The 25,739-nt window shown below is 35.0% G+C and overlaps 1 pseudogene; it reads right to left on the reverse strand.

Moving 5' to 3' along the window:
- Nucleotides 1–6,995: 6,995 nt before the first annotated feature.
- On the reverse strand, nucleotides 6,996–10,091 carry LOC147538947 (large ribosomal subunit protein uL2x pseudogene; annotated as a pseudogene).
- Nucleotides 10,092–25,739: the final 15,648 nt, after the last annotated feature.

Genomic DNA, 25,739 nt, shown 5'->3' on the forward strand with positions numbered 1-25,739 from the left:
GATCCACTTCCTAGAATGGAAGAATGAATCCGATAATAGTTCTCAGATTCAAAAGGAAGGTCACTAGAATACCCAATCCCAATGTTGACTCATACAAGAGAAGGTCAAAAGCCATTTGCAAGCAATCGTATAAAATTCTCTTTGGAAGAGTAATGAATGCTAGCATAACCATTAAGACAAACTAAGGAAGAAATTCCTACAGAAGTCATAAATAGAGAGGTACGAGACCTCCAAGGCAATCTGAAAATCATCCTAAGGGAAGACAACAGAATACATCTATCACCCAATTCAATATCGATTGAACAAAGATTGATAAAGACCTTAGATGAGTCACTCAGGTTGTTACAAACAAACTGAGCAGAACATACGGGAATATCCAGTCTAAGAAAGGTTCTTGAGATTTGGTACAAAGAATCTAAGAAAGAGATCTTGAGATTCAAAAGGGCAAAAGGATCAGTCAAGTGAGACAAACATTTGATCAAAGAAAAGCAGTTGCCGAGTACATGATCAAGAGTATTCCTCATTACTGTGAATGTTTCTAAAACAATGGCTAGACCATTTAAAAGGAAACTACCTTTAGCACCTGGAGGACAAAAGGAATGCACTACAAAACAGACAGGATTTTGCTATGGACACCGTCCATAGCAACTACCCAAATATCCGTAGCAAACGATATTTTGCTATGACTTCCATTCCGTAACTAATATTGCCGTCACAAAAGGTATTTGCTACTAACTTTTTGTTACGCTTCTCGTCCATAACTACTAGTTAAACGTTTTTGTTACGAATTTTGGCATAACTAAATGTCCACAAAAAAATGACCGTTGGCCGTTTAATAGTTATGGGGTCGTCCGTAGCAAAAGGTCTCATATTTAAAAAAAAATTATAGCCGTTAATATTCATTAATCACGACCATGTTCAACCTAAAATAAATATACAACGAGATATATAAATAAATCATTTCTTTTATTCATTCACTAAACATCCTTTGTACATAAAATAAACCATCCACAGTTTTACATCCATCAAATTGAGTTGGCCTAAATATGAAAGTAATATATATGGTAAACCATCTAAACTAACCCATGTATATGTATCCAAGAGTTGAACATACTATATATTAACAAAAAAAATCTCGTGCTAGAGTTTGCTTCTCCAACTTTTCCTGTAATAAGAGATGTAAAATATCATTATAAGTCAATGAAGAACAATTGCACTTCAATAAAATCGAGAACAATATATATAAGCACATTTATCGATCAGAAATAATATAATCATACTCCTAGATTAAACTTGATAAAGAAAACACCTAACAACCCCAAAATGGCAAAGGTACCTTACCTTCATGTGGAGCATTTAGAGTCCGGCATACTGATTCCTTGATGTCACTTGCAGTCACCCTCTACAATAAAAGATAGGGTCAGCACGTGATTGTGACATATACTTGAGACTAGAACTTATGACTTTCTATTGTATTTGTTTGGGAAATCAAGATCTACTGTCCAAGGAATTACAATTACCAAATGTAAATTATTCCGGCAAGTAACTAGCATTGATTCCACACAGTTATCCAATCATGCATGTTGCCTCTCATATTGATCAAAGGAAATGAAAAAATAGACTACAAGAAAATTGAGCGTCTTCTTTATGTCAAGTGTTAAGTATCATTATGACAAACACCGAAAACACCTACCTGGACCATTTTAAATTGGAATATTTCTTCTTCCTCGGGCCGAGCTTCTCGTATCCAAACTCTCTGCTTGAATCGATTCTGTTACAAATTGAATTATTATCATTTGCATATTAAAACCAATAAAAACTACACGAATTGGCAATGTTTTATCTTAATTTTTACAAAGATAAGCTCAAAATTAAAAGTTCCATATAACCAACCCACTTATAGGAAATTTGATTTTTATCTTTCTAAGCACTTGCAAGTATTAAAAGTTCTAAAAGAGTCACTGACCTGTCCTAGATCAAAAAAGGGACCAAAATTGGTCGACCTCTCAAAATTAAGGATCAAAACCAGCAAACTGTCGAAGAGAGAAAATTATAGTTCAGGTTATTACATACTCTAATTTCACGATAAAAGAAAACAATGATGTTTGTATAAGTTTTAACCTTGTACATTACTTCTACGCCATAATCTTGACAAGACTAGTCATCGTGTTTCAGTGCATCAAGTTGGCGTTAAACTGCTTCTTCTGCACTAAACTAAAATAACAGATTAAAGTAGAATAACATATTATAGAAAATTAGTATAGGAAGATTTTAGGTATTCCCACGAATCAAATAAGTGCATTTAGTCTCGGACCAAAAGGTTTCTTCTTGCGAGATTCTAGCCTGCACTAGAAACAATACAGTAATCATAGAGATATTATTAATGAACACTTAGAAGAGGAGACTGGGAAAGGACAAGATTTGAAAACGGAAAAAAAAAACATTGACGTAGTGAGGATGGTACCCAAACAATATAGGTATGGTTTTAATATGCATGTTGCCTCTCATATTGATCAGAATGATTAATAGACGTTGAAAGATCGATTCTCGTTCTAGCTGAAATATTGCTACTACTACTCCACAAAATATGTAAGAATGTGAACCACCAGACGGGTTTGGCGCAGAACAAAGAGTCTATCTGAGATCTTACATAGCTTGAAATAAAAAGACAACCACTTTAAAGTGTCAACTTGTTAAGTCTCAAAATCTATAAGACTTCAATATCATATATTCCCACTAAAGGCAAAATGTTAAATAAAGATTCATTTTTGTTGTCTAGTTAGCAAAAAAAGTTAATAAGTTACTGTAGAGTGGCAATGAATCAATAAACTACATTGCCATCTCAAATCCCAAATTGATGTTTTCCGAATGAATCTTGTGTCATCGTGACATTTAAAAGGTGTAACATTAATCTTTTATATTAATCCAAAGTAGGGATTATTCATGGGATAAAGAACAAAGATTTAGAAAACATTTACATAAAATTCGAAATACTACAGGACTCGTCGATCCCATACTGTCACTGCAGGATCGAACTCAACTCGTCATCCAATTTAAAAATACTACATTTGCAGTACTTTATGAAATAAAAGATATTGCACTATTCGTGCTCATAAATTAACATCTAGTTAAGTTTGTGGCCATCCAACTCAAAATCAATTGAATTACCTATTCAATTCGTCTTACTACATACTAAAAAGGAAAGAAAAAGGGAAAGACAAAGCAGAAATAGATAAATACCTCATAAGATGCTTCAATTACATCGAGTAACCTTTGAACCCCATTTTTCAGTATCCCAGATTCATCCTTGTACTTCTTTTCTAATGTGTTGAGTTGGAAATCTTTACCAAGATGAAGTTCTTGTTGACCTTGTCCACCTCCATAGTAGCTCACTGATTTTGGCAATGGCCAAATACTTAATCCCAGAACTACACCACAAGTAATAGATAAACCAACAAATACCACCAAGAAAACAATGACAAGAAAACCCTAGAGAATTAAGAACAACAATACAACTAGCTTCCTAATCTTTTTCTCAGCAATTTTAGAAATTAGTTTACCTTTAATAGACCCTAAATCTAGATCTAAGCAGTAAGAAATACAGGAATAAAAGAATGGTTTAGAGCTCACCTTGGACGAATCTACTTGATTTTTCTTCTGCTCGAACTCTCTTTCTGCTCGAAATTTCTATTTGTTCCTGCTCGAAACCCCTACTCTCTCCCTCTCTCTTCGTGCTCTGAAACTTCTCTCCCTCGAAACCCTTTTTTGTTCAGAGATTTTCGTCTCAAATATAAGTAAGATTTGGGATAATTTAGGCATCCCAAATCAAGGCTCAGTTTATAGCGGGAATCCAAAAAAATTAGGCTCCTTTCCCCGCTCACCTAAAATTTTGGCTCAATTTTTTCGCCCCAATTTAATAAGGATTTGTTACTGTTTTTAACCCATTAACTACGGACTATTTGTAGCAAATGCCCACCAGTTGCTATGCCTAACAAGTCGTAGCGAAAAAACACTTTTCAATTTTTGGAAAATTTATGTGCGTGATGCATTTGACACACACTTATGTGTAGCAAGTGCACACAAAGTTTGTAGCTATTGGTCAACATTTGCTACGACTTTTATATATCCATAGCAAATGATGACTAATAGTTATGATTTAAATAGTCTGTAACAAAAGGGGCGTAGCTAAAGCCTGTCTATTTTGTAGTGAATGGAATTATGAATTCCGGTTCCGTATCCTTGCTAACAAAGTTAAAAACAAGTATCGTAAAATTTCTTCATCAGGTATTTAAGACCAGATGAGCGGCTCAGTGGGAGCTTAAGGGAATTACATACTTGACTAAAAGAAGTAAAGATCCAAGAGGGAGCAGAAGCAGTAATGCTAGGGATGCTGAAAGGGATCAAAGTCTTCTTTTAGACACTGATCTAGCTTAGAACTTAATAGTGATTATTTTGTTCTTCTAGAAACATATGATGTTTTAAACCAGTGGAAAAATTAACTGAAGGTTAACATTGATAATGGCTAAAATCAAGAGATTCAAACTCATTAAACTTCAGCATTGTCAATTAGGTCTTAAGGACTGAATTGACAAAGTCACCCTTTTCAAAAGGCATAGAGACTGGTAATCTATTAGGACTCATACAGTGTTATGCAGACCTATAAGTTTACTTGCAGAAGCTAACGAGAGAAACTTCAAATACGTACTCTGACAACTTCATGAAGTATGGAAACGTACAAATCATAAAGTATAAGTCGGAATGTTTGAAAGGTTCAAACAAAGTACAAACTGAAGTAAAAGAATCATTTTGACAAGAGAGTTTAAGTCATCCGATTAGATTGGAGTGATAAAAACTTGAGTCAAATACTAAATAACCATCAAAGGAGTTGAGAAAACGTTTCCCAACTCGCTCCATGGAACACATCTGAGGGATGGTGGATTCAGTGGGAGTAATCGAACATTGCTATGCATAATTCGATCAAAGATGGGTTTAAGTCAGTCTCTCGAATATTTTGGGACATATTCTATAAACGATTGTTTTCACACTTACCAAAGTCCGTCTAACAGCTAAGCTTGTAAAAGCATTACAAAATTAGCTAAAGTCAGACGCAATTTCTTTAGAAGAAATTTGGGCTTTTTCCACAAGCAATCAAGAGAACAAAGTGTTTGTTGCTCATGATAGTATTCTCCTAATAATTAGCACACCTAGTAGTCTGAGAGAAAAACAGTAATTATTACAAGAATAAGTGGGAGAAAAGTACAAGTCGATTTAATTCGATCATGAGAAAAATCATGAAGAGTCATGAAGAACAATCATGAAAACTTGTACAAGACGATTAAATTCGACCAAGAGCAACAAACTGCGGCTCCTCAAAAAAGGAAAGGTTAAAGATATGATCTTGTAAACCCACCGCACAAAAGCGAATGTCATTCGCAGGAGAACTCTTAAAGCGAGTGAAAGTGTCTCTAAAGGAATATCTCAAAGTAGTTGAGAAAATTCCAAATTGTTGTTCAAAAGCCCTAGAAAGGTCAAAATAAAATCTTAAAGACTCAGAAAATAAAGGTTATTTCTGAAGAGATAAAAGACCTGCGCAGAAACGGAAACTGACTCTAGATTTTGGCTAGAAGCCAAAATCATCGTGGAATCCATATCTCGTCAAGACATGAAGCTTGATAATTTAAGTCAACAGAAGATCTAAATTGGTTTTCCAAAATAGAAAACTGAGAAGGATGGAAACATTCATGTTTCCCGAAACTAGACAAGAAGAATAAGATTCTTCCAATCAAGTTATGTCCATAGGCATGCTTCAGAAATCTATCGACGGATTAAAAGCACGCAAGAGTTAGAATCTTCGATTCAAAAGGCAATCAAAGAAGTTTGATTCCTGAAGAATGAAGATAATCTTGAATCACGAGTTTCAAGAAGGTAAGTGGGAGAAACAAATCTTCCGGGTCCGTATGCTGAGTACATACAAAAGATTGAGTACGACATAAGATGTTGTGTAATAGTGAACACACTGACTCAATAAAAGGACCACACACAAGGATGAAATGCCATTTTGGGCATCTGAAGATCTATAAGCATAGATCAAAAGGATGATAGGATTGGAGAGACTCAGTACGCTGAGATGCTTGAGATCCGAAACAGAAAATCTAAGACTCGGAAAGTCTAGAAGAATTTCGACCCAAAACTCATGACTAAGAGTGTTGCTAAACCGGAGTTTTAAAAGACACCGATGTAGCAAACAAGCATGAGAGGGAGATTTATGTTCGAAAACATAAAGTCAATCATATTGGATATGATTAGCATTTGAATATCCAAATTCGGATTTGAAAACCGAAACACTACATAGAAACATCCTAGAAGGCTAAAGGATGAAGTAGTACAAAAGTTGAACATGTCATCGTAGCAAACTTCCAGACATGGAAGGAAAGTAGGCTAAAAGTGTTTTAAGCCGGGAACTGTTGCAAATATTACATAAAGAATTAAAAGCCTTAACTCTAGTAAAAGTTACTAGACATTATCAAAGTTGAGGATAGCAATCTTCAAATTAATTGATAATAAGCAAAGTTTAAAACCGACTACCACGGTAGTCAAACTAAACTGTCACCTAAGACATAGTATGAGATTCATACACAGTCTAAGGCATGAGGTATAATTTTAAACCTCGACAAGTAAAACTGAGTGGGTAAAAGGAGTTTTACGGAAGAGGCTCAGATTTACAACTCTCGTTATTAGAAATAATAGAGTTATTTCACCAGACGTCTAAATTTGGTTTAGTATTTAAACGACAGTCCATCGATAATAAAACGTTCCGAATAGGTTTGTCAGATACGTGATCTGATGAATGAAACCCTATTAAGTGAACTTGGAATATTTATTATCAAATCCCTGGTCCAGGTAATTGCATGGAGAACAATGACTCACGAAGACTAGCACGGGAGTTGATGGGATAGCGCAGTTTCATGGGCTAAACCTCATTTGATGCTTTATCATCAAGACCATAAGCAATAGCAGCAGCTAAACCTCATCAAGATCAAAGCATTATTTTCGCCAACATTTGATACTTTCTCATCAAGACCATAAGCAATAGCAGCAGCTAAACCTCTTTTAGAACCTGTTCTTCTAGCAGCAATTTGACCAACCTTGGCACTGGTTGATTCCCAACGACTAACAGTACTGGCATGACCGATATGCTGGTGATTACCACCATCATGAGGATGCTCAACTGGAAACATGGCGTGAAGGAATTGAAGGAGATGTCCTTCGACCAAGATGGCAATGCGAGCAATATGTCGCCTAGGACAATTGATGAAGAAGATCATCAAGTCCGATTGATTTAGGGGTCATAGCGTTTAGCTAGAAACCAACTACGATCGTCGAATTACGAAGTAATTCGCGGCTAACTTCGATCGGATCCTACATCGGGTTACACATAAGAATGGGTATTTAATCGGATGATATGACTAGTGGGAGTGTGATATAACATTGGGAATGTCCCATAAACATATCTCACAGGCCTAAATAGAATTTGGGCAAAAGATAGCAAAAAGGCCCGAAATAAGGGTTTTGGGCCTAGGCCGATTCGGACACTTTTAGGGCTCGGATTGGGCTGATTTTTGGAGGGACGTTTTCTTATGTTATGAACATTAAATATGAAAATTTTGGCTGGGTTTGGACGTCATCTCCTTAGGGAATTGAGAAAATACTAATAGTTGCTATTTTCGACTATTTCCCTAAGGTGTCGTTTGGCAACCAAAAGTAGAAGTACTTTTGCTTGTAGTAGAAGTTCTTTTGCTTTAAAAAAGTAAAAAAGTTTCAAAAGTATATTTGACAAAAATGTTACTTATAAGTAAAAAAGTCAAAAAGTTAGTTTGGTAACTCAATTTACTTTTGATAATTTTATTATTCTTTTTCATAGAGATACTTGTTTCAATTGAATTTATTTATGATTTCCACAATTACTCGTGTATGCGAAGTAGTGGTAATATTGGTGGTAGTGGTGGTGGAGGTATGATGGTGGCGATGGTAGTGGAAGTACGGTGGTGGTGATGGTGGAGATACGGTGGTGGTTGGGATACGATGGTGGTGGTGGATAAGGTATGTGAGTGATAGTGACAGAGTTATGGTGGAGGTGGTACGATGATGGATAAGGTATGCAGGTGGTAACGATGGAGGTATGATGGTGGTGGTGAAGGTATGTTGGTGGTGGTGGTGGTGGCGGTGGCTGTGAAGGTACGATGGTGGTGGTGGTGGTGAAGGTAAGGTGGTGGCGGTGTAGGTACGGTGATGGTGGTAGTGGTGGAGCTACAAAGTGGTTATTGTCGAGGTGTGGTGGTGTATGGTGGTGGTGGTACGAAGGTGGTGGTGGTGGTAGTTGAGGTAGGGTGGTGGGGGGAGGTGCAATGCGTGTTGTGGTGGTGGTGAGGGTAAAATGTATGGTAGAAGTTTAGTTGGGTAGTGGAGTGGAGATAGACAAAAAAATAATTTGTCAAGTAAAATTCATGCATGTCTCAAAGAAAAGTTACTTTACTTTGAAGTCAAAAGCTAAAAATTTTAACTTCAAGAAAAAGTCAAATTTTAACTTAAATGAAGTCGGTAATTTTTGCGTACCAAACTAACTTTTTGACTTTTCTACTTAAATAAGTAAAAAAGTAACTTATTTTAGTGTTGCCAAACGACACCTAAATCTTATTCTAAAGGGTGTTTTAGGAAACCTAAAAGGAGGTGGATTCTTATTAGGGTTCTATATAAACACTCTTAGGGCAGAGAATAAGGTGTGGAATTTCTCTCTAAGAGCATCTCCAATGCAACACTCAACTTACAAAAGTCAATTTGACACATAAGACTACTTGAGTTTTTGACAAAAAACACTCTCCAATGCAACACTCAACTAAAGTCTCAATATGATGTGGCAACAATAAATATTGAGATACTCAAAAGAAAACTCAATTGTTGAGTTTTCTTTTGAGTAACTCAACATTTATTGTTGTATCTCAATTGGTCCACATCAACATTTTATATATTAAAATAAGAACCAAAAGTAAATCCAAAGTAAATGTTGAGTTTTTTTTAGTGTTGCATTGGAGATGAATTTTGAATTGAGTATCTCAATAGTGCAACCTAGGAAAGAGAAACTCAACTCATACTTGACACATTGGATTAATTGAGTTTTTGTTAAGTGTTGCATAGGAGATGCTCTAAGCTTTCTTACTCTACCACATCAAGTAGAGAGGAGAAAGTGAGCTAATTCCCAAGCTATCTTCTAGTCAAGCAAGAAGAAGGTCTTCTTAATATCAAACCACCATTGGAGTGCTAGCGAGCTTTCAAGGAGGGAGATTAAATACACTATTCGGTGTCCCAAGTAGAGGAGCTACGTTTGAAGCTCTTGGTCTTCTTTATTCAATTCAACTAGTTCGAGGGAAAAGCGATTAAGGTAATCTATTATCTCCATTAGTCTAATTATTAGTTTTGCATGATGATCTTGGGGATACTAGTGTTAGACATTAGATGTCGTTATCCGCTATAAACACTAGTATAAGGGTATAAATCCCTACATGGCGACACCACGAACTTTAGGCCATGAGTTTCTCTTCACTCTAAACTTATGGTATGCGTTTCCTGCCTTGAGCAATGGCTTCGTAGTTCTATCTCCACCAGCAACTTGGCCACCCATGGCTCTACACCCACTTTGTACTATCTTCTTGCTTCCTGATGGGAGCTTGATCCTAGAAGTACCATTATCAGGGTTATGACTGATAACAATAGCATAATCACACGAAGCCCTAGCAAAAACACCTCTATCGCCAACATGGTTCCCAACGGTACAAACACCAGCTCCTTCAAGTATAGAATTTAAGGGCAGAACATTACCCACCATTAAATTAGCTTTCTTCCCACAATATAGGAACTGCCCTTTATACATACCTACGACAACAACAAAAAGTTCATTCTTGTTTGTATAGAAAAGGGTGACGAAAAGTAACCTTGGCAAGTGGGATTTTGGAACTAGCAGGACCTTTTCGGTGATGAGTGTGGGATTTGAAGACAAACCCAGCTCCTTTACGTTGTGCACGAATAACTCTACGCATCTCGACTCTAGGGTTAGGGGTTGTTTGATGTTTAGGAGTTGAAATCAATGACGACGCGAATTAAGGCGGAAGTATTTTATGATTCGAAACAACGAATTCTTCTCCCGAAATCATATATGGATCAAACAAATTATTCTGGCTTGTGTTAGCCAATTGAATTTCTTCTTCTTGATTCGTCTTATGAAACTTTTCTTCCTCCGTCATTGAAAAACTAGTATTTATTTTATCAAGAACATCTCCTTCAACAGTATGGACCATAGTAGGCGAAGGAATTTCGGATAATAATATGTTCGAATAAGTTGAAGCAGAAACAAGTGCATGTGAATTAGGGGTTGGACTGGAGAACGGAGAATTGTTTCCTTCTTCCTCCGTCTGAAAGAACTCATCTATCTTATTATCGCGAATGTCTCCTGTAACAATGGTGGTCGAGAGAATATGGGATGGTTGTCGTATAGAATCAATTTGTGATTCAGCATAAGATGAATACTCATCCAAAGGAAGGAAAGCATACCGAAAAATATTTTCAGTTGATTCCAATCATCAATGAAGGAGTTTCCTTGATCAACGAGTCTCCTTTGCATCTCGTTGAATTTGTCGTAGACTCTTTCAGATAAGTGTTGTTCAACGACAAAAACCTTATCTTCGTCACTAACATCTTGGTTTATGAACCAATCTTCCAACCGTTGAATCCAAAAATCTATATGATATTGAACATCAAACATAGGAATTTCGGAAACAACATTAATTTTGTTTTGATCTTTTCGATCAACATAGAGTTGTTGTGAATCTCGAAAGGGATCCCAACCTAAACGTGGAAATTTTTTCCAACATTCACGATGAGAAGTATCTAAAAAAAATTTATCTATTCCCAGATCCTTGAGGCTCTGAATACTAGCTGATGTAGACTTTGGCGGAAGTGTAAAACTAATGGAATTCATCGATAAAAACTAAGAAGAAACGATAATAAACGAAAGATAAACTGTAATAATTAAAGGAAGAAGATGCAATCAAAGAGATTTTGTATTTGATAATTCAATTCATTGCTTAACAAGACAGACTGAACTTCTCTTACATAGAGATTGTACTTTCCTAGTTATACTCAAATAAAGAAAGAAGATAACTACTAAGGACACTTTACTTGATTGCTAGGACTCTAAATATGGAAACCTTAAACACTAAACTGGAAACCTATGCTAATATAGGATCCTGGCTGTTAGGCCCACTAGTAGTCTGGCCGAGAGGCCGACTAGGTGGATGGCCGCCATCACTAATTTAATTAATGAATTGCACACTTTTTAATATAACATATTTGGTAGCAATCTGAGCACATTTACAAGCAATCCGAGTTAGGAACACTAGACAACTTTAGTAAAGGTATTCGGGTATTTCAGACAAATTAAAGAGAATGGTCAACTATAAACCTAATATCCCAAAGTATTAGGAGGTATGATGCCAACTGGATCTCAGCTACGGATGATACCAACGTTACGTATCTACATTAGGTGGGGATGCCATATGATGGTATTCCTTTAAGAAAAAATTCATAGCTAAATTGAAAATGATTAAGAATTCAATGCTCTGGATATAGCAGAAGAAGAGGCAAAGTGGTTGTGGCAATTCGTGGAGGATACTTTCATGACTTAAGCTTGTGTCTGTAATAAATACACATCGCGATATTGAGGCAAATTTTCAATCACACGTAGTAAAAATCTATAATGTTTAGTGATGATGAATTCGTCGATGACATAATACCGTAAAACAATTGATCTCAAAAGGAGTCGTAATAGTAGATTATGTAAAATCTAAGGTTGCCTCGCGGGTCCAGTTACAAAAGGGTTACGTAGAGAGATAGTATTGTCTCATCTACGGGAACGATATTTTTGCCTAAAGTACCGAGCGAAGTCAAAACGGAAACCCAATATATGTGATTGGAGATCCCAAAATGTAATTTTAATCAGAAAACTGAAGTCATATACCGGCTTGACCGAAACAATAAAAGAGGTTTATCTCTTACTCATTCCTATTACTCTATGTTGCTTGCAATGACGAAGTTAAACTTAATACTTTTAATGAAACTTAAATCTTAGAAAGTTACTTCTCTGGAGCAACCATGAAAACAAGGTTTATCACGGCCGAGATGAACAAAACTAAAAACTCTCCGAATTAAAGAATTAGTTGTGTCATAGCTACTCACCAGTTTACAACCCACGAAACCTAGTTCAAGACATTTCACTAAGGTCTTTGTAAAGCCGATGGTCACTCACTTTTGAAGATTCAAAGTCGCAAACTATCTATCCTGATGAAGTAAACTTCCACATCTAATATCTGTCTATGTCAGTGTGTCAGTCTATATTATAAGAAATTTTGAATATTCATTCATGTGGGAGACGATCTGGAGTTGATTTAAGATCGGTTCAAATATTCAAACTAAGATGACATATGCACCATTTTGTTCGTCTTGTCGAACTCTTATGTTTAAAGTCAAACATCGCTAAAATTCGATTCCATGTGAATGAGATATTCTTGTTTAACTTTTTTTTGGTTATTATAAGATGAAAGAGGTTAGATGACGAGTCATTTTGCAAAATGTAAGCGTCAGATCTGACCGGTGTGATCATGCCCAAATAAAGAATTCTTACATATGTTTAATTTAATTGGTGGATAAAGTGGGTGTGCAATTCTCTTATTCTTAAGTTTGGGGACATCATTGGAGCACAAGCCTGGTCTAAGGGCTCTCATCCTTTCCACCCATTTTTGAAACTCTAATCCCAACCAACAAATCCCTCTAAGTAACCATCACCTTTATTCACCCAACGGTCATCAAATGTGTCCCTATTTGAAGGAATGTGTCCTTCAAACTTGTGTCTAGTCAACTATTATATGATCTAAATCATATACAAAACGAAATCTGTTTTCTCCAATGAATCAAACATGATAAAAAAATTCATTTTAAAGGGTTTAAGAAGAAGATAAAAGAGTGTTATCATAGAGGGTTTAAGAAGAAGATTTAAGAGTGTTATCAAGGAGTTTTATAAAAAGTAAGTCTAGTTCATTTGCATTCGCATTTGCATCAAGAAAGATGCTAGTTTATTTTCAAGTTTGATTGCTTTCTAATTTGAAACACCACAAAATAAGAAGGTTCATAGGTATATCCTAGGAAAAAAACCCTGGTTATTGTGTGGTACTGTACCAGACGTCAATTGTCTTAACAAATTCTAAATACCTCATCGGAATTAAAACATTATTTTTCAAATCCTCCAACTATTTTTTTTTTCCTTTATTTGATTTGTTAAGCAAATAAACATTCCGAGTTATCGAATCAAGAAGTGTATTGGTTTTAAAATTATAAATTAGAAAAAATGTTAGGAATACAATTACTGGATCTAATCTCAAATCGATGGTGAGATTTGACTACCAAATATGTTCTCTTTTGTCATTCTGTTAATTCAGAACGAAAATGTTTTCTGTTGATTTACCAATAAAATCAAAATAACAACTAGTTTCACCAGTAACTCAGTCAAGTGACTTGCTGAATCAACTCACTGAATCAGTTCACTGACACATAGGTTACCATTAATTTATAGATGGTGAACACAATCGGCGTCAATCAATTTGTTGGATAACTTTCTTTACCACTTTTGTGAATAGAAATTAATATCTAATGTAGATGGTGATAGTTATGAGAATTTGTGAACTATTGCTTTCAAATTACTTTTTTTATTTTTATTTTATTTAAAGAATTCCTTGATATAAAAATTAAACTCATTAAAGAATAATTAGCTCCATTTGTATATGTTAAACTCATTAGAGAATCATGAACCCCAATTTATATTATTGAACTCATTAAAGAACAATTAATATCAATTGCAATATTTAAGATTAACTAATCACCATTTATGATTACAAAATGGAATTTATCTTTTGTTTTTGTTTAGAGTTATTCAACTTTCCTTAGTGCTTATAGTATCTAACTACCTGTGACTCATTATCGAGTGATAAAAGGCTACTACTCTAGAGCCTAGAAGCCAATATTTTTTAGTAAACTGATTAGATTATTTTTAGAAGTTATTTATGAACTCATATTTAATAGTTTGGGTCTTATTTTACTAATTAAGGGGAAATCAGTTCAAAGAATCCAACTAAAGAGGCAAAAGTAGGTTAATTTTATTATATTTGAACCTCAACCAAATTTTCTTATGTGCCTTTACATAATTAACATGAGTTTATGTATGAATTTATCTCTTTAACACATTCAGATCATACGATTTTGATATTGACCCAGAAGGGAACAATGAAAATTTTTAGATTTATGTTCAATTCTTAGATAACTTGAATCTCGCCAAGCGTAAAGAAAATAGAGGTATTCGAAATTTTATTGATAAAACTGAGTTGAATTAAAGAACTACTAGAACTCTCTTGTATAGTGTATTAAAGTTTCTTAAACCTAATCAAACTAGAATTAATAACTTAGAAAGAGCCTAGATTTTTTTCTATTAGCTGGAACTTACCAAAACTTTATGTATAATAGTAGGTAAAGTTTGAAATAATAATGATAATTATCAATAAGGTCCCTTTTTTTCATTCCCAAAATAATCTTACCCACTAAAATTCATTCTCTCTCTGAAAAATGGAGTATCATTATCTTCTTCTTCTCTTCTTCAATGGACGAAATCTTCTTGTTACCTTGTTCAAATCCTCATGGATTTGGAAATTAAGAGTAGTCTAAATACGTTAGGGCAACGATCGAAAAGTTTACTACATCAGATACTGCGATTGTAGTTTGAGAAGATCGAATCGGATGTTTATTCAAATAAAAGAGAACATGATTTGCCTAAGATGTAATTATCTATAAATCAAGATTAATAGAGGAAGAAGAAGATGAAGAAGCAACCAGAACCCTAAACTATATCACCACCATGAATACTTCAATTATCAAATCAATAAAGATCAACGTCAAACCCTAGGAAGAGATCTTGATGGCTAGGGTTACTTGTTCACTTTTTCTAGAGAGAGAACGTGCAAATGCATGAAGCAATGGTGAACTTTGCTTATTAAAAACATTGATTGATGTTTTCTTTGTTCCTGAACCTCGGTCAGTTAGGATCCAAGATCTGAAACCCTAACTTATTTGATGATGAAGAATATGAAAATTTTTAGATTTGAAGAAGAAACTTCAGTTTTTTTGTTATCGGTTGCAAATCGAGTTTCCAAAATTTAAGCCTGAGATTACAATATGTAAAGCGTGCAAATCCAGTTTGCAATTTACATTTTGCAAACCTTTCTTGCAACTTTGCAACCCCCAGTTTGCATTTTACTTTATGCAACCCCCTATTTGCAATTTACATTTTACAAACCCCTGTTTGCAATAATTGCAAACCTAGTTTGCAGAAAAATAGAAAAAGCAATATTTTTCTGAGTTTTTTTTGAATAAAAATATTGAAACTAGATCTTGTTAGAAAGCTAATGAAAATCCTTTCTAAATACTATATGAATATCATACAAATCCAAAATCTCAAGAAAAGGTTATATAGATTTAATTTTATTTTTTAAAAATATAAGAATTAGTTACACAAAATGACAAAAGGATACTTTAGTCTTTGTATATTTTTTTTTTACCTAAATAATAATTATCAAACGTTTTTTTTAAGATCACATGTTGGAGGTGCTTAATTTTTTTCCACAGTTCACCATCTTTGACCTTAACACTTCCACCCTCACATGTTTATTCTCATCTTCTTTTGAGATGTTCCACGTATTCTAATTAGTTAAAGACTCACTTAAAAAGGTTCCTTAGCTTCTTTTGTAAAATAATGGTTAAGCTAATTGGCCAAAAGCCACAAAATATGAATTATGAGTTCCAAAATTGAGTTCTAGGGTAGTTTGTTAAATGGAAAAAAGCTATTTCAATTATTAAGTTGGATTCTTTTTATTTTTTTTACTAATTATAAAATAAGACTTAAACTTCATAAACAAATAACAAGAAAGGTAGCCTAAATTCCTTCTCGACTTACAAGAATAACTCATTAATTTGCTTAATTATGGTATTTTTAAAAATAAAACCTATAGATTATGCAAATGAACAGTTTAGTGTTTAACAAAGGTTCTGGCCCTTGGCTAAAGCTCTTACTTAAGAATAGAAAATTCAAATATTATCCAATGGTGGAATGTCTTTAACTTATCTAAGAGCTAATATGAGATTTTTTTCTCATCTTAAACAACTTCTATTTATAACTCATTAATTTGTTGTGATTGTCCTCTTTATTGAAGGACATTATCACCAAATGTAAACCAAGACTAATTAACTCCTCCTAAACCCATCCAAATCTATCATTAGTTGTAATGAAAGTTCTAAAATTATTTCATCCCTTTGAGTAAGAGGGAGCTTTGTTTAATTTAGTGATGATGGTCATTAAATTATACTATATATTCATTAAAAGTTCTACATAGGAAATCAAGTAGTACAAAATTTAATGAAAAATGCAGTAAATGGAATTTTAATTGGAAGATCAATTGTTAATCATTTTCGTGGAAGTCCATTATAACCTTTTCTTATTGAAAGCATAAAAGTATATATTATAGTCTTAATCAAATGCGGCTAAACATTATTACCCTTTGTTTAATCACTAAAATAAGTTAGTTTAAGGGTAGTTGAATAGGATGATAAGTACTAAAAATTCTATTCTTAAAAGCTAAAGGCTTCAAACTACTTATTTTAAACCTACAATAATAGATTATTAAAAAGAATCAAATACCTAGAGCAAAGCGTGCATGCATATATAGTAATTACATGCATGCATAGGATATATATAGTTGCCCAATCTATCAACAACAAAAAAAAAATAGTTGCCCTAGCTAGGTAGCTATGATGAACCTAAGCTATTAAACTAATCCTGAAACTCTAAACAAACAAATCAAAACTAATTGATGAGTGGATTGTACATGACATCTTATGATGATAGTATGTGATCAAAAAGAGGTGGAATTATAAAGACTACTCTATCGGATGAATTAATTAAGAGAAGTCTCGAGAAAATGAATAGATTAAGCCTCTCTAAGAGGAACTATAAAGTAGACAACTCTAATAGATTTAGCAACCCTTGAGAATCACTGATTAAAGAAAAGCATAATTACTAGTACTTTTGTAAACCTATTAGAATTGATTTTAGTAGTGACTGCGTTAGGGTACAGATTATATTATATGTTTATAAGCAGCTTCACCCAGTTAACCATATAAAATTAGTTTGGAAAAGTGGACAACCATAACTTGTTAAGTTTGTAGTCATCCACTCAAAACCAATTGACAATGAGTAAAGAAGACTTAGACATTATATTCTTGACTGTTGGAGCGTCCAATTGCAATGTGGGACTATTCTCGCACAGTCCTCACGTGTGATTTTTTTTAGTCTAACACGTGTTTTCTCTTGGTTTTCGGGTGGCATAGAGTATATGTGGCTTTTAAACCAATCACGTGCCGGCCTCACTCTGATATCATGTTAAGTTTGTGGTCATCCAATTCAAAACCAATTGACGATGAGTAGAGCATTCTTGAATTATTTTTAACTTGTTTTATTGTTCTTCTTGATTTTACTTTTGAATCCACTTTGAGTTTGAGAGAACATAAAGTTTAATGTACGGACATTGGACGATGAGTTTATAGAATATATTGACGCAACCAAAATCAAAGTAAAACGAGTATATCTGTTGAAAATCGAAATTCTCAATGTTGGAATGGAGTGCAATTTAGACAGTAGATGTAAAACGACATTCAACTCGAGAGCCTCGCTTGCGCCAGGGTCTTGCCACTTTTGAGGCCAAGTTCCATCATTTAGGCCCTCAAATCGGTATTTTTATGATTATTTCGCTTTTTCTTGTTAGAATTTTTCTAAGATTTTACAATTCGTTACCCTAGAAGTTCTTTTAATTAGAAGATGGTTCGAATTAAGAAACTCTAATGTAAATTGTCTATAAATTGATAAGGTCTCAACCGGAGAAAATTATTATCTTAGGGAGGTAATAATTTATCGATAAATTAATATTTTAACGAGATCGATATTCGATTTTGTCAAAAATATGGTTTGATAAAAAAAAAAATTAAGTAGTACATTATTCTTAAAAATTAATATATACTCCCTGCGTCCCATTTTGTTTGTAGTTTTGAGAAATATAACTTATTAAAGAAAAATATGTTTGCCGTTGATGACTAAAATTACTTTACCAAATTATCTCTGTGAAATGTATAATATTATTTGGAAATAACATTAGCCGAAGTGTAAAACTAATTAAAAGTAAAAGGTAGTTTTGAAAATGTCATCACATTAGTATTTTGATGAATGTTATATAAGGAAAGTTAACGAACATTTTAGGACATCCATAAAAAGAATAACAACTAAACAAAATGGGACGAATGGAGTACTATATAATTATAGCAATTTGACATGTCACATTCATGTACTTAGGAATTATGGTACGTCATTTATCTATATAATCTTCCCCCCTCCTCCAATGGCCAAGATATACTCTCCCATGTTTATCTCTAATGGTTGGGACTTGATCTCCCAAAGTTTGAAGGTTAAGATTTAAGTTACAAACCAATCAAGGGTTGAGATTATAAGAAAGAGCATCTTTTCAAAGATCCCGTTTTTCTTTGCGAAGACTTAAAGGCACCCATTTGTAGGCGCCCCATGTACATATGTTTTCCTTAAAACTTTAGCCTTTGAGCGGAGCCTATAGCTGCAATGTGGGGCGCGTACAAATCACATCACGTGACACATTCGATAGAAATGTCCGTGTCTGGCGAGCACGAGTTATACCTCGTTCCAAATAATACATATCTAATAAGGACTACATACTATACTTGATTGATATACAAATAGTTTATTTGGATCATTAATGTTCATACACTAAATTATTAGTATTACATAAGTAACAGCGAAATGCTTAACAAATCAACACATGCAAAACAATGACTTCTAATTTAAAAGGTGTGAAGAAAGCAATAATGAAGGGGGATGGTTAACAATTTTGGGGTCGGGTGCCAAGCTTTAATTAAGGCTCTTTTGTACAAATACGAAGTAATTTGTTTTTCATGCGAAATAATAAAAATAAATTGTGATAATTTGCCCTTACGAAAATATATGAAATCTATGATGAAGCTAAAATCGATTATGGTGTTTCCCTGTCATCATTGGCGTAACATTCAAATAAAGCTTTCTCGATTCGTATAGGTTTTTATTCAAAATCAGAGCTCTAACTTTGCCGTTCACACAATCCAAAATTAAAGTAGAGATTGTATTGAGATTTGCAGGGAAGGGGCTTGCAAGAAAGAGAGAAAGAGAGAGGAGAGATGGGGGGAGAAATTATATTTTTCAAAGAGCAAGTGATAGAGATTTGCGTGAAAGAGATAGAATTTTTAGAGAGTGAAAATATGTGATTCCGGCATGCTGTGTTAATATATGGACCAAGATCAACCGTCCAAGATATATGAAGATGAGGAGGATCGACATCAAGAGATCCGATGACCAAGATGAGTCCAAGATATTGAAGATATGAAAGATATCGAAGATATATTTAGGATATCTCTTGTAACTATTTAATAGTAATATTGAGTAGAGATTATATTGTTTCCTAGTTTAGTTAGGAGAAACTAGGAAACCCATAAATAGGAGATGGGTTCTAGGAGTTTAAGCATTCGATTACTAATTAATCATTGTAACGAATCACCACAATTGTGGATAATAAAGTATGTAGCCATTCTGGCTTTCTTCTCCGATGTAGGTCGCGATCCTCCGATGTACTATTTGCTATGTAAATATTACACTAAAACAAAAGAACGTGCATAAATTGACCTAACATGGATTGGTATTCAACAAAGAAAAAACATGACATGCATATATAGAGAGTTGGCTCTTATGAAAGAATAGGCATTAACTATAATAACAACATTGAGGTTGACTGGAATTTCATATGAAATTAATATTATACTAAGAATTACTCGCTTTCTTTGGAAATGTTACTGTAACAGTCTTCCGGTTCGTAACTGTATAGGTTTTTTTTTTACGAACATGGTAACTGTATAGGTAAGCATGTGGAGAATATTTTGACTTGTCCTTATTATTGCAATGAAATTGAAATTCGAGATCATGCTCTATTGCTCTGTTGTTTTGCTTGAAATATTTTGTTTTATTTCAATATATATATTGGCGTAGCATTCTATCTTTACAGGAATGAATAGTATATTGGAACAATTCTTTTCACTATGACAACCAATTAGACACTCTCTATGTAACTATTGTATGGACTTTATGGAAATCTAGATGTGACCGATGTTTTCTGCACATTAACAATACTCATATGCAAGTTATTAACAAAATTTTATCGTTTCCTCAGGTCAAGGTCATTAGAAAGGCAAGTCCCACCCTAGTTAAAGTGATCAAATGCTCTCCTCCGACTCACTCCTATATCAAAGTTAACGCAGATGCTTCATTCACTAAGCCTCAGGACGTTGCAGGAATTAGTTGCATAATTCATAACCACAAAACAAAATTCATCAACGTCAAGGTTTAATCCATCCTATTAAGGAATGAGAAGAATGTGAAATTCAGGTCATCCTAATAGGAATTGAGTGGGCTTCAAAGTGTATGGTAAAATTTTTTACATGTCGAATGAGATAACCTAGCAATCGTCAAACATCTTAACAACTCCAGAAATACGATCCACTGTTAGTCGAAAGTTCACGTCAAGACAATAAGATAGTTCCCTCCGCTGTTCCATGGGGTTGAATTCTCTCATATATCTTGCAAAGGAAATACTTCAGTCGATAGTGCAACTAAATGGCCACGTTCTAATAATTGTAATGCTACCTGAAATATAGTCCCATCTTTCCTTTTGGCATAAGTACTGTAACAAAATGAAGTTCCTCTGGTTTGTTAATGAAGTAGTCTTTGCAAAGAAATGTTGTTCCTCTGATTAAGAGTCGATAAGTCGATCTCTCTCTGTCTTGTCTTGATTAAGACAGAGTTTTTTTCTCTAATTTATAGAGAGATAGATGACAAGCGAATAATGATTTATCAATATTCCTTTTTTCGGATTAACCGAGTCAGACAAAAATTAATGGAGTCGAGGTGAGAATAAAATTCTCTTTCCTTAAGACATTTTACACCCCCGTAACCATACCAACAATTAGGGTGTGTGTAGTGGCGAACCGAGAAATTTTGTTATGCGGGGGCACATTTAATTATATTAAACAATAAATAATAAATAGTATCACAAATGACGAATTGTCGAGTTTCATTTAAGTTCTAACAAAATCAGTCATAAGTGTGAATTACTAAAAACGAAATTTTGTCTCGTTCAACCCAATGATCTTTATATGTGATACTCTCATCTAATTAGGCCACGAATAACCGTGAGTGCTTTGGCTATAATCTAATTATAAATAATTAGCACAAACAGTTAAGTTATACATAATAAGAGGATGAAGAGAACATAAGATAATATGGAGATGTAAATAACTCTTCCGGAGATTGGATGAATTTTATTAGAAAGAGAAGTCCAACTCGAATTTACAAATTAAAGAATAGGAGGAAAGAAAAATTTAATTAGAAAAAAAGAGTTCAAAAGAGAAGTTGAGGTGCCAAAAAGATAACTTCAAACAAGCCTGCGACAAATACAAATTAACTAAAAAAACATATATGACAATATAGCCAAATGTTATATTGTCATATATGTTTGCAATTTATTACATTTTAAGAAACAAAATCCTCGAAATTTTGGATTTAAATACATTTTTAAGTCGGAAGCGTGGGGGCACGACGACTATCCTTTCAGAATTTAAGATGATACTTCTATATTCTGAAAGCGGGGGAAGTTTCGTAAAAGATATGAGTTATTGGACTGATGCAAATGGATCTTCAAGACATTTGAATGTTATAACTTCACTTGGTATTTCTCTCTTAAGAATTCAAAACACATACCAGAGTACTTTTAAAATCAAGTTTATATTCCAGCCACATACCAGAATATTGATTTTAGAAGACAAGAGAAGAATCGAATGAATTCAATGATTTTTGGAATGAATTTGGGTTTTTTCTATAGGAATCATTAGGCACTTCATTTGGGACACATCTCATTGTTTTTGGGACACATCGCTTGGTTATTGGGAAACAACTCTGGTTATTTAACTGGTTTTGTCGGCAAGTATCTGGTGCGTCCGATTTGGCTCAAAAACTGCGGAAGAAACGCCCACCGTTGGATAGCGTTGGTTTTATCCCGAACTATGCCCAACAAATCAGCTAGATGACCGTCAGATCGAAATCTGAGAGCATCCCACCAATAACTCGACACAGAGGTGACGCGCTCCATTGGATCTTTGCGGATCCAACGCTACTGACCGCAACCTAAGCTATCCTGAATACCCTCACGCTCGACCATCGGATCTTGCGAAATCCCGCGGAGTGAACTTTAAACTTGACCCCAATCTAACTTGTCCCTTTTGACGTTTTAGTCCCTAACTTAACAGATCTTCGTCCAAACTTTAAACTTGAATTTCTCATTCATCCGGAATCGGATTTGAGTGATTCTTGGCTCTAAATTTAAGACCTCAACGAGACAAACGAAATGGCGCACTCTGTTTCTTGAGTTTGACGAGTCAGTCGAGGCAAAATTGTTGAGAAAAATAACCACTCTTTATAGGTGATCAGTCTACTTAGAGTTTTTCTCTAATGCGGAAAACCAGGATCTTGGATGAAATGGTGAATAAATAGAAAATAACCACGAAGCAAATGAAGAATAATGACACACAAGATTTATAGAGGTTCGGAGCAAGTCCTACGTCCTCTTTAGCCGCACCGAGCAAATCCACTATGAATATGAAGTTACAACTTACCCGAGTTACCGTACACAAAGTCTAGTGCACTCCCCGGTTACAAATCTCACTACAACTCCCATCCTCACACTTACTCAACTCTCTTGATCTCACACTCTCTCATTCTCTTTCAATTACACAGAAGAGAAACTCTCTGGAGATGGGATGAATATATTGTGAATGAAGAAGCCAATTTATAGGCCTTCATTCACCCGTAAGAGTCAAGAGAACAATTAATGCTTGGCCCAAATTTTCTCCTTCCATCAATACCAAGCTTCCTTTTTTTTCTTCCTTGAAACAAGGATGGCAGGACATAGGGTATGCTAACAATGCAAAGGAGTTGCATTTGTTGACTTTTATGGCCATATCAATTTTACCCTATTTGGCCCCACCATATGACAATCTCCCACTTGGGGTCAAATAAACCTGTGACCTGGAATTGTAGAATTTACCACTTCTGTTTCAACTTGGATTGGTGCTAACGTAATCATCATGATGCGGCTATCCGGCTCTCTCAAACCGAGAGACCTACTGAAGCCTTGCAGAGCTTCAGCTTCTCAATTGTGACCCCTTTGGTAAACATGTCTGCTGGATTCTTCGAACCAAAAATCTTTTCTAGTAGTAACTCACCATCTTCCAGAAGCGACCGAATGAAATGGTAGCGAATATCTATATGCTTTGTCCTTGCATGATAGGCTGAGTTCTTGGCAAGATGAATAGCACTTTGACTATCACTGTACAAAATACTATTCTTCTTCTCGTACCCCAACTCTGCTAATAAACCTTTCAACCATATCATCTCCTTGCTTGCTTCTGTCACTGCTACATACTCTGCTTCAGTTGTTGACAATGTTACCAGCTTCTGTAACCGTGAGTTCCAACTCACTGCAGTCGATCCCAAGGTACAAACATACCCAGTCGTACTTCGCCTTTTATCAAGGTCACCTGCGAAGTCTGCATCTACATATCCATTTAAAACAAAATTTCCCCGTCCATAACATAAAGGTACATTCGTGGATCCTCTCAAGTACCTGAGAATCCATTTCACCGCTTCCCAGTGCTGCTTACCAGGATTGCTAGAATACCTGCTCACTACTCCCACTGCATGGGCAATATATGGTCTTGTGCACACTATAGCGTACATAAGACTCCCAATGGCTGATGCATATGGCACACCTGCCATAAATTCTTTTTCCACATCTGTCACAGGACTCTGCAACTTGGAAAGCTTGAAATGACTTCCAAGTGGCATACTAACTGGTTTGGCACCCTCCATATTGAACCTTTTCAGAACCCGTTCAATATATTCAGCTTGACTAAGCATAAGTGTACCCTTAGACTTGTCCCTGCTGATTCTCATGCCAAGAATTTGTCGAGCTTCACCAAGATCTTTCATGGCAAATTCACCTGCCAACTGATCCTTCAAGTTCTTGATTTCCTGTAGAGATGTTCCAGCCACTAACATATCATCAACATACAGTAACAAAATAATGTAATCAGAATCAAACCTTCGAACATAGCAACAATGATCTGCGTTACATCTTGAGTAGTTATTCCCGAGCATGAAGTTATCGAACTTCTTGTACCATTGTCTCGGGGCCTGTTTTAAACCATACAAGCTCTTTTGAAGCTTGCATACCATCTCCTCCTTCCCTTCTATAACGAATCCAGCTGGCTGCTTCATGTAAATTTCTTTATCAAGGTCTCCATGAAGAAATGCTGTCTTTACATCTAGTTGTTCAAGGAAGAGATTTTCTGAAGCCACTAGACCGAGTACCACTCTGATTGTTGTAATCTTCACAACTGGGGAGAATATTTCATTGTAGTCGATACCTGCTTCTCCTGAAACCCCTTCACTACTAATCTCGCTTTGTAGCGAATGTCACCATTTGCTTCAAACTTTCTCCGATAAACCCACTTGTTCTTGTAGGGATTTACACCCTTCTACTAGTGTTTATAGCGGAGATATGACATCTAATGTCTACACTAGTATTCCCAGGATCACATGCAAAACTAGTAATTAATCTAATGGAGATAGTAGATTACCTTAATCGCTTTTCCCTCGAACTAGTTGAATTGATTGAAGAAGACCAAGAGCTTCAAGTGTAGCTCCTCTACTTGGGACACGAGCAATCAATTTGATCTCCCACCTTGTTGTATAGCTAGCACACCAATGGTGGTTGGAAAAGAAGAACACCTTCTTCTTTGACTAGATTGATAGTAATGGGAATTAGCTCACTTTCTCCTCTCTACTTGATGTGGTAGAGTAAGAAAGCTTAGAGAGAAATTCAACACCTTATTCTCTGCCCTAAGAGTGTTTATATAGAACCCTAATAAGAATCCACCTCCTTTTAGGTTTCCTAAAACACCCTTTAGAATAAGATTTAGGGAAATAGTCGAAAATAGCAACTATTGGTATTTTCTCAATTCCCTAAGGAGGAGGTGTCCAAACACCACGAAAATTGGCAGATATAATGTTTATTATATCAGCAACTAACCCTCCAAAATTCATCCCAATCCGAGTCCTAGAAGTACCCGAACCGGTCTAGGCCCAAAAACCCTGTTTTTGGCCTTTTTGTACTATCTTTGCCTAATTCCTTTTTAGGCCTATGAGATATGTTTATGGGACACTCCCATGATTATATCTCACTCCCACTAGTCATATCCTAGATCAATTTGTCACTCTTATGTGTAACCCGTTGTAGGATCCGATCGAAGTTAGCCGCGAATTACTTCGTAATTCGACGATCGTAGTTGGTCTCTAGCTACAACTCTACGATCCCTAA

The sequence above is a fragment of the Eschscholzia californica genome, unplaced genomic scaffold (assembly GCF_041429995.1).
Source record: "Eschscholzia californica isolate CP2 unplaced genomic scaffold, dmEscCali1.0.p SCAF_5, whole genome shotgun sequence".
Taxonomy (NCBI): domain Eukaryota; kingdom Viridiplantae; phylum Streptophyta; class Magnoliopsida; order Ranunculales; family Papaveraceae; genus Eschscholzia; species Eschscholzia californica.